Raw genomic sequence first — 9,104 nt, forward strand, 5'->3', positions numbered from 1 at the left:
TAGCAGAAACAGGATCATTGGGAGTTTTAGGACAGCCTGGTCTACAAGAAAGGAGCTAGTTTTAACAACAGTCTCCAAAGCAGCAGAGAAACCCTGTCTCATAAAGCAAAACACAAAACCAAACATATTTGAGAGAGAGAGAGAGAGAGAGAGAGAGAGAGAGAGAGAGAGAGAGAACAGCTAGGGCTGTTACACAGAGAAACCATGCCTCAAGAACTAACTAATAAAAGAAGGGGGAAAAAAGCAAGAGAGCAAGAAAGCAAAAAAATCAAGCAAGCAAGCAAGAAGGAAAGCTAGAGAGAAACCCTGTCTCAGAAAACAAAAAAATAAATAAATAAACTAATAAATGAAATGAATGGATAGATAGATAGATAGATAGATAGATAGATAGATAGATAGATAGATAGATAGATAGATGATAAAACACCTCCAAGATCAGGGAGACCAAAGCAGGCAGATCACTGTGAGTTTAAGGCTACTTTGTTCTGCAGATTGAGATTCAGGACAGGCAAAGTGACACAGAAAAACCCTGTTTTCAAAAAAAATGTGTTTAGTGTACGCCTTTAATGCCATCACTAGAAGGCAGAGGCAGGCGGATCTCTGTGAGTCTGAGGCCAGTCTTGTTTACAAAGTGAGTCCCAGGGCATACAAGGATACACAAGGAAACCCCGTGTTGCAAACCCACAAATAAACAAACAGATAATAACAATAAAAATATTTGAGAGTTCAAATAATTGACCTCATCCACAATAAAAAAAATATAAAAATAAAAATATCAAAAGCATTTGAACGGGGGCTGGAGAGATGGCTCAGCGGTTAAGAGCGTTGCCTGTTCTTCCAAAGGTCCTGAGTTCAATTCCCAGCAACCACATGGTGGCTCACAACCATCTGTAATAGGGTCTGGTGCTCTCTTCTGGCCTTCAGACATACACACAGAAAGAATATTGTATACATAATAAATAAATATTTATTTTTTAAAAAAAAGCATTTGAACGCATCGGCACAGGAGACCACTTCCTAAATCTAACTCCAGTAGCACAGACTCTGAGAGAAACAAAATTAATCAATGGGACCTCGTGAAACTGAAAGGCTTCTTCTGTAAAGCAAAGGACATGGCCAACAAGACAAAACGACGGCCTTACAGAATGGGCAAAGATCTTCACTAACCCCACATCAGACAGAGATCTGATCTCCAAAATATACAAAGAACTCAAGACATTGGTCATTTCAAGAACAAATAATCCAGTTCACAACATGGAGGTACAGACCTAAACAGAGAACTCTCAACCGAGAAATCTAAAATGGCTGAAAGACACTTAAGGAGATGTTCAACACCCTTAGTCATCAGAGATATGTACATCAAAACAGCTCTGAGATTCCACTTTATACCTGTAAGAATGGCCAAGATCTAAAACACTGATGACAACTTATGCTGGAGAGGATGTGGGGAAAAGGGAACACTCCTGCATCGCTGGTGGGAATGCAAGCTGGTACCGCCCCCTTTGGATGTCAGTGTGGCGATTTCTCAGAAAATTAGGAAACAACCTTCCTCAAGACCCAGCAATACCACGTTTAGGTATATATGTAAAGGATGCTCAATTGTGCCACGAGGACATGGGCTCAACTATGCTCATAGCAGCATTGTTTGTCATAGCCAGAACCTTGGGAGAGGGTTGAAGGGGAGGCATGGAAAGAGAGGAAAGAAAAACGTAGAGCTTAACAAAAATAAATAAAAGAAACAAAGGCGGGTAGTGGTGGCACATTCCTTTAATCCCAGCACTTGGGAGGCAAAGGCAGGTGGATCTTTGTGAATTTGAGGCCAGCCTGGTCTACAAGGGTTAGTTCCAAAGCTACAGAGAAACCCTGTCATGAAAAACCAAAAATAAATAAATAATTAGGCATGGATTGTTTAAAAAAAAATCAAACGCAAACCAAGTAGAAATAACTACTTTCAGTATGCCATTCAAGAATTAGGGAACCCTTTATCCCAGCATGTGGGAGACACAGGCAGAAGGACATCTGTGAGTTAAAATCCAGACTCATCTACCAAGTGAGATCACAAGACTCGTGCACTGTCTCATAGGTCCTAAATTCCCATGATCCAGTTTCTAGGACCAAGGAGACAGTTTATAATGTCTCCTTCTTCTTTCCTTCCTTCCTTCCTTTTTTTTGGGGGGGGGTGGTGTTTGGTCAAACTTTTATATATGTTTTTTTTTTTATTTGGGTTGGGGGCCTCTCTATAAAGCCTGGGAATTCACAGAGGTCCACCTGCCTCTGTCTCTTTGATGATAGAATAAAAGATGTGCACCACAATAACCAGGCTCAGTTTCTTGTACATTTAGTTTAATTTCAAATTTTGTTTGTATCTCTTGGTCTGCACCAAGTGTGTCCCTGTGGGGGTGGGGGGGCAGGGAAGTTGTCCTATTTTAGAACATTTTATTTTACTTTTATTTGAGACAGTCTTTCCAGTTGTGTAGAACTTATTTTAATTTCAAATTTTTAAAGAATTTTTTTATGATTTATTTAACTTTATTTTATGTGCAGTTGTGTGAAACTGGATTTACAATCACTTATGAGCTGCTGCCTTGTGGGGGTTACATCTCAGGAGCACAAGAACCCAATCTGTGCTGTACTCCCTGTCACCAAAAGAGGTCACTAGATCCCCACCATGTGGTTTCTGGACATTCCAGAAATTCCATCTCTCCAGTTCTCATTCTTTCATTGTTCCTCCTGCATGCCTGCATCTAGTGAGAGAGTGGGCACCGTTCCTCCCTGCTTCTGTGTATCTGTGTCTGTCACGTCCTGGATAGCCAGAGTGCCCGCCACCTACGCCTGAGAGATAGATGTACGCCAGAGAGATAGATGTGGCCGGCAGCCCTGGGGCTGGGGGAAAGAGAGAGAGTGGGTTCCCTGGAGAGCCTTGGGCAGAGGCTCTGTGGATTCCCTGCAGGAGGCCGCACCGCCTCTGAGGAGCCCATGGGGGAGGGGAAAAGGGAAGGTCAACCAGACAGTCCTGCCTGGCTTTTGCTTTGCTTTGTTTTTGTTTTTGTTTGTTTGTTTTATTTTATTTTCCGGTACAGCTGTGACCAGGTCTGGATCCAGGACAGACTCCAAAGCTAGAGAGAAATCCTGTCTCAGAAAACAACAAGAACAACCAAAAAATAAATAAATACATAAACTAATAAATGAATGGATAGATAGCTAGATAGCCAGACACACACACACACACACACACACACACACAGAGAGAGAGAGAGAGAGAGAGAGAGAGAGATGATAAAAACACCTCCAAGATCAGGGAGACCAAGGCAGGCAGATCACTGTGAGTTTAAGGCTCCCTTGTTCTGCAGATTGAGATTCAAGGCCAGGCAAAGTGACACAGAGAAACCCCGTTTTCAAAAAAAAAAAAAAGGTGAGGGCTGGAGAGAGATGGCTCTGTGGTTAAGAGTTCTGACTGCTCTTCCAGAGGACCCAGGTTCAATTCCTTACCACCCACATGGCAGTCAACAGCCGTCGGTAACTCCAAGATCGGACACCCTCAGATAGACATACATGCAGGCAAAACACCAATGACAATAAAATGAAAATAAATAAATTATTAGGAAAATAAATATATAGAAAAGGTGTTTAGTGCATGCCTTTAATCTCAGCACTAGGAGGCAGAGGCAGATGACTCTCTGTGAGTCTGAGGCCAGTCTTGTCTACAAAGTGAGTCCCAGGGCATACAAGGGTACACAACGAAACCTTATGTTGAACAACCACAAATAAGCAAACAAATAGAGAGATAATAACAATAAAAATATTTGAGAGTTCAAATAATTGACTTCATCCACAATAAAAGAATATAAAAATAAAAATATCAAATGCACTTGAACACATTGACACAGGAGAACGCTTGCTAAATAGAACCCCAGTAGCACAGACACTGAGAGAAAAAGAAAAAAAAGAAAAGAAAAAAAAGAAAAAAAACAAACAAAAAACAAAGAAAAAAACTAAAGAGAGAAAAAAAAAGAAAAAAAAGGAAAAAAAGAAAAAAAAAGAAGAAAAAAAAGAAAAAAAGAAAAAAAAGAAAAAAAAGAAAGAAAGAAAAAAGAAAAAAAAAACAGACACTGAGAGAAACAATTAATAAGTGAGACCTCCTGAAACTGAAAAGCTTCTGTAAAGCAAAGAACATGGCCAAGAAGACAAAACGACGGCCTTACAGAATGGGAAAAGATCTTCACTAATCTCCAAAATACACAAAGAACTCGAGAAATTGGTCATCCAAAGAACAAATAATCCAATTTTAAAAAATGGAGTACAGACCTAAACAGAGAACTCTCAACAGAGGGATCTAAAATGGTTGAAAGACACTTAAATGTTGGGTCGAAGGGGGGGGGTCATGCAAAGATGAGAACACCACCAAGTCTAATAAACCAAAAACAAACTTAAAAATACAAACACACCGCGAGTCACAGAAGCTTATCAGCTAGCTGAGACCACAGGCAGAGTTTGGGCTTCTGACACTGTGGCAAAAGGCCGGTTTCTGAAACCCATTTTTATAGTAGGGGCATCGCAGGGCAGTGGTGGCGCAAGCCTTTAATCCCAGCACTCGGGAAGCAGAGGCAGGCGGATCTCTGTGAGTTCGAGACCAGCCTGGTCTACAGAGCTAGTTCCAGGACAGGCTCCAAAGCCACAGAGAAACCCTGTCTCGAAAAACCAAAAAAAAAAAAAAAAATATGTTTCTCTGGATGTGCCTCTGTGTGTGTGTGTGTGTGTGTGTGTGTGTGTGTGTGTGTGTGTGTGTGTGTGTTGTGTGTGTGTGTGTGTGTGTTTATGGGGTGGCTTTTGAACTAACCAAGATGACTGGTTCCATATCTGGCAGAGAGGCAGGTGGATCTCTGGGAGTTTGAGGCCAGCCAGCCTGGTTGACAAGAGCTAGTTCCAAAGACAGGCTCCAAAGCAACAGAGAAACCCTTCCTTGAAAATCAAAACAAGAACACAAACCAAAAATAAAATAAAACATAAATTAAATGAGTGTGAGAGAGAGAGAGAGAGAGAAGAAATGTTGATTTGTTGATTTACAGACAAGAAATAAGAAAATACAAAACCATAATGTTACCAAGATGACAGCCTGGTTTATATAGTGAGTTAAAGGTATTATACAGAGAAACCCTTCACCAAAAATAATAATAATAATAATAAAAGAAGAAAACAGAAAAAAAAAAAACAAGTAAGGAAAAAGAAAGGAAGGAAGGAAGGAAGGAAGGAAGGAAGGAAGGAAGGAAGGAAGGAAAAAACAGGTGTTTTCCTTTTTTTCTTTGTTTATCTCAGGTTATTTTATTTTAATTTATTTTTTTAATTGCAGCAGCGGCAGTATATTTTGGGCAGCACATTTCTTTATTCTCAGTTCTCAGCCCTCAGAAATCAGGAGAGGCAGAAACAGGCAAATCGCTGTGAGTTTGAGGCCACCTCGTTCTGCAGTGTGAGTTTTAGGACAGGCAAAGCGACAGACACAGAGAAACCCTGACTTAGGGGGGGAAAGTGTGTTTAGTACAGGCCTTTAATTCCGGCACTAGGAAGCAGAGGTAGAGGCAGGGGCAGCTAGATCTCTGTGAGTCTGAGGCCAGCCTTGTCTACAAAGTGAGTTCCAGGGACACAGGGAACCTCTATGTAAAAAAAAAAAAACACAAATAAACTAATAATCATCATCATCATCATCATCATCTAAGAGCTCAATTAATTGACTTCACCCAAAATTCAAAAATAAAAAAAGAGTGTGTCTGACTGATCAGTGAAAGGACTATGTGGGCCAAGGGGCTGCCACAATTATGGCTTGGTGAGAGGGAGGAACTGAGGGAGGGAGGGAGGGAGGGAGGGAGGGAGGGAGGGAGGGAGGGAGGGAAGGAAGGAGGGAGGGAGGGAGGGAGGCCTGCTTTCTTAGGGTTCTTTTTCAGTAGTTGTGTTTGTACAACCCCACACACCACTTCTCATACTAAATACCGAGTCTGAGAAAATTAAAACAGCTGTGGAAAATTCCCACTTGGATGTCTGTTCCTGCCCTGTAAAACAAGATCCACAACAAAAATATCCATATCTAAGCAGGCCAATTAAGTTGTAGCCTCACCCTTTAAAGGTTCTAGCTGTTGGGAAGGGCTGGTGACCTTGAACTTTACTAGTCTCTGAAATCTGCCTTCTCACTTTTACCAGGTGCCCTCAGGGGCCAGGAGTGGAGGCCAGGGCCCCTGCTACAGGAGATTTCCTAGATCACCTACAGGCTCTTAGGATTCCTGGGCCTGCTTAGAGAAAGACACACGACACGTGAGACGCAGAGAAAAAAATTTTCTGAGACAAGGATTCTCTTAGCTTTGGCACCTGTCCTGGAACTGTAGATGACCAGGCTGGCCTCAAACTCACAGAGATCTGCCTGCCTCTGTCTGCCACAGAGAAAATTACAACAGCCATGGAATACTATGAAAAATTCTGATTTACGCCAGGCAGTGGTGGCGCACGCCTTTAATCCCAGCACTTGGGAGGCAGAGGCAGGCGGATCTCTGTGATTTCGAGACCAGCCTGGTCTACAAGAGCTAGTTCCAGGACAGGCTCCAAAACCACAGAGAAACCCTGTCTCGAAAAACCAAAAAAATAAAAATGAAAATAATAAGAATAAAATAAAATGTTAAAAAAAAAAGAAAAATTCTGATTTTGATATCATTTCCAGGAATACTGATGCAGTGAATTATTTGGAACATTTTCACTTCCGACAGAAAAAAATAAAAATGTCATTTTATTGAATTCTTTTAGAGGGTCTCTTTCCCACCAGGATGGTTTGCACTTGCTGGGTTGTTGAAGATGATCTCCTGATCCTTGTATTCCCAGTTCCTGAGTGCTGCCGGCAGGACAGACATGGGCTCACTAGACACTCGAGTTTTTGACGCAGTACTGAGAACCTGGAGCCCAAAGGACAAGGCTTCAGCTTCCCCTGCCCCTCTGACATAGGCCAGATACATAAATGATTACCCAGATTTTATTTAAATCTCTCAGTGTGGCTTGTGTATGTGGGGGAGACAGGGAAGGTATCACATTTCAAAACATTTTCATAACTGCACTTAGCACTGTATTCTTTTCCATTTATTTTACTTTTATTTGAGAGTGTTTCCAATTGTGTGGGACTTAGTTAAATTTCAATTTCTTAAGGAATTTTTTTATGATTTTCTTAACTTTATTTTATGTGCAATGGTCTGAAGATGTCAGATCACCCAGAAACTGAATTTACAATCACTATGAGCTGCCATGCAGGTGCTGGGAATTGAACCCAATTTCTCTGGAAGAGCCGCGAAACTAGCTCTCCAGGCTCTTCTTAATTTAAAAGTTTATTTATGTGTCTCTGGGTGTGCCTGTGCCTGTGTTTGGTTTGTGTGTGTGTTGGGGGGGGGGTTGTGTGTGGGGGGGTGGCTTTTGACCTCACCAGACAAAGGCATTCAAGAGCACTGGCTCCATATTTAGCAGAAACAGGATCATTGGGAGTTTTAGGACAGCCTGGTCTACAAGAAAGGAGCTAGTTTTAACAACAGTCTCCAAAGCAGCAGAGAAACCCTGTCTCATAAAGCAAAACACAAAACCAAACATATTTGAGAGAGAGAGAGAGAGAGAGAGAGAGAGAGAGAGAGAGAGAGAGAACAGCTAGGGCTGTTACACAGAGAAACCATGCCTCAAGAACTAATTAATAAAAGAAGGGGGAAAAAAGCAAGAGAGCAAGAAAGCAAAAAAATCAAGCAAGCAAGCAAGAAGGAAAGCTAGAGAGAAACCCTGTCTCAGAAAACAAAAAAATAAATAAATAAACTAATAAATGAAATGAATGGATAGATAGATAGATAGATAGATAGATAGATAGATAGATAGATAGATAGATAGATAGATGATAAAACACCTCCAAGATCAGGGAGACCAAAGCAGGCAGATCACTGTGAGTTTAAGGCTACTTTGTTCTGCAGATTGAGATTCAGGACAGGCAAAGTGACACAGAAAAACCCTGTTTTCAAAAAAAATGTGTTTAGTGTACGCCTTTAATGCCATCACTAGAAGGCAGAGGCAGGCGGATCTCTGTGAGTCTGAGGCCAGTCTTGTTTACAAAGTGAGTCCCAGGGCATACAAGGATACACAAGGAAACCCCGTGTTGCAAACCCACAAATAAACAAACAGATAATAACAATAAAAATATTTGAGAGTTCAAATAATTGACCTCATCCACAATAAAAAAAATATAAAAATAAAAATATCAAAAGCATTTGAACGGGGGCTGGAGAGATGGCTCAGCGGTTAAGAGCATTGCCTGCTCTTCCAAAGGTCCTGAGTTCAATTCCCAGCAACCACATGGTGGCTCACAACCATCTGTAATAGGGTCTGGTGCTCTCTTCTGGCCTTCAGACATACACACAGAAAGAATATTGTATACATAATAAATAAATATTTATTTTTTTAAAAAAAGCATTTGAACGCATCGGCACAGGAGACCACTTCCTAAATCTAACTCCAGTAGCACAGACTCTGAGAGAAACAAAATTAATCAATGGACCTCGTGAAACTGAAAGGCTTCTTCTGTAAAGCAAAGGACATGGCCAACAAGACAAAACGATGGCCTTACAGAATGGGCAAAGATCTTCACTAACCCCACATCAGACAGAGGTCTGATCTCCAAAATATACAAAGAACTCAAGACATTGGTCATTTCAAGAACAAATAATCCAGTTCACAACATGGAGGTACAGACCTAAACAGAGAACTCTCAACCGAGAAATCTAAAATGGCTGAAAGACACTTAAGGAGATGTTCAACACCCTTAGTCATCAGAGATATGTACATCAAAACAGCTCTGAGATTCCACTTTATACCTGTAAGAATGGCCAAGATCTAAAACACTGATGACAACTTATGCTGGAGAGGATGTGGGGGAAAGGGAACACTCCTGCATCGCTGGTGGGAATGCAAGCTGGTACCGCCCCCTTTGGATGTCAGTGTGGCGATTTCTCAGAAAATTAGGAAACAACCTTCCTCAAGACCCAGCAATACCACGTTTAGGTATATATGTAAAGGATGCTCAATTGTGCCACGAGGACATGGGCTCA

Source organism: Microtus pennsylvanicus, unplaced genomic scaffold (assembly GCF_037038515.1).
Source record: "Microtus pennsylvanicus isolate mMicPen1 unplaced genomic scaffold, mMicPen1.hap1 Scaffold_70, whole genome shotgun sequence".
NCBI classification, from domain to species: domain Eukaryota; kingdom Metazoa; phylum Chordata; class Mammalia; order Rodentia; family Cricetidae; genus Microtus; species Microtus pennsylvanicus.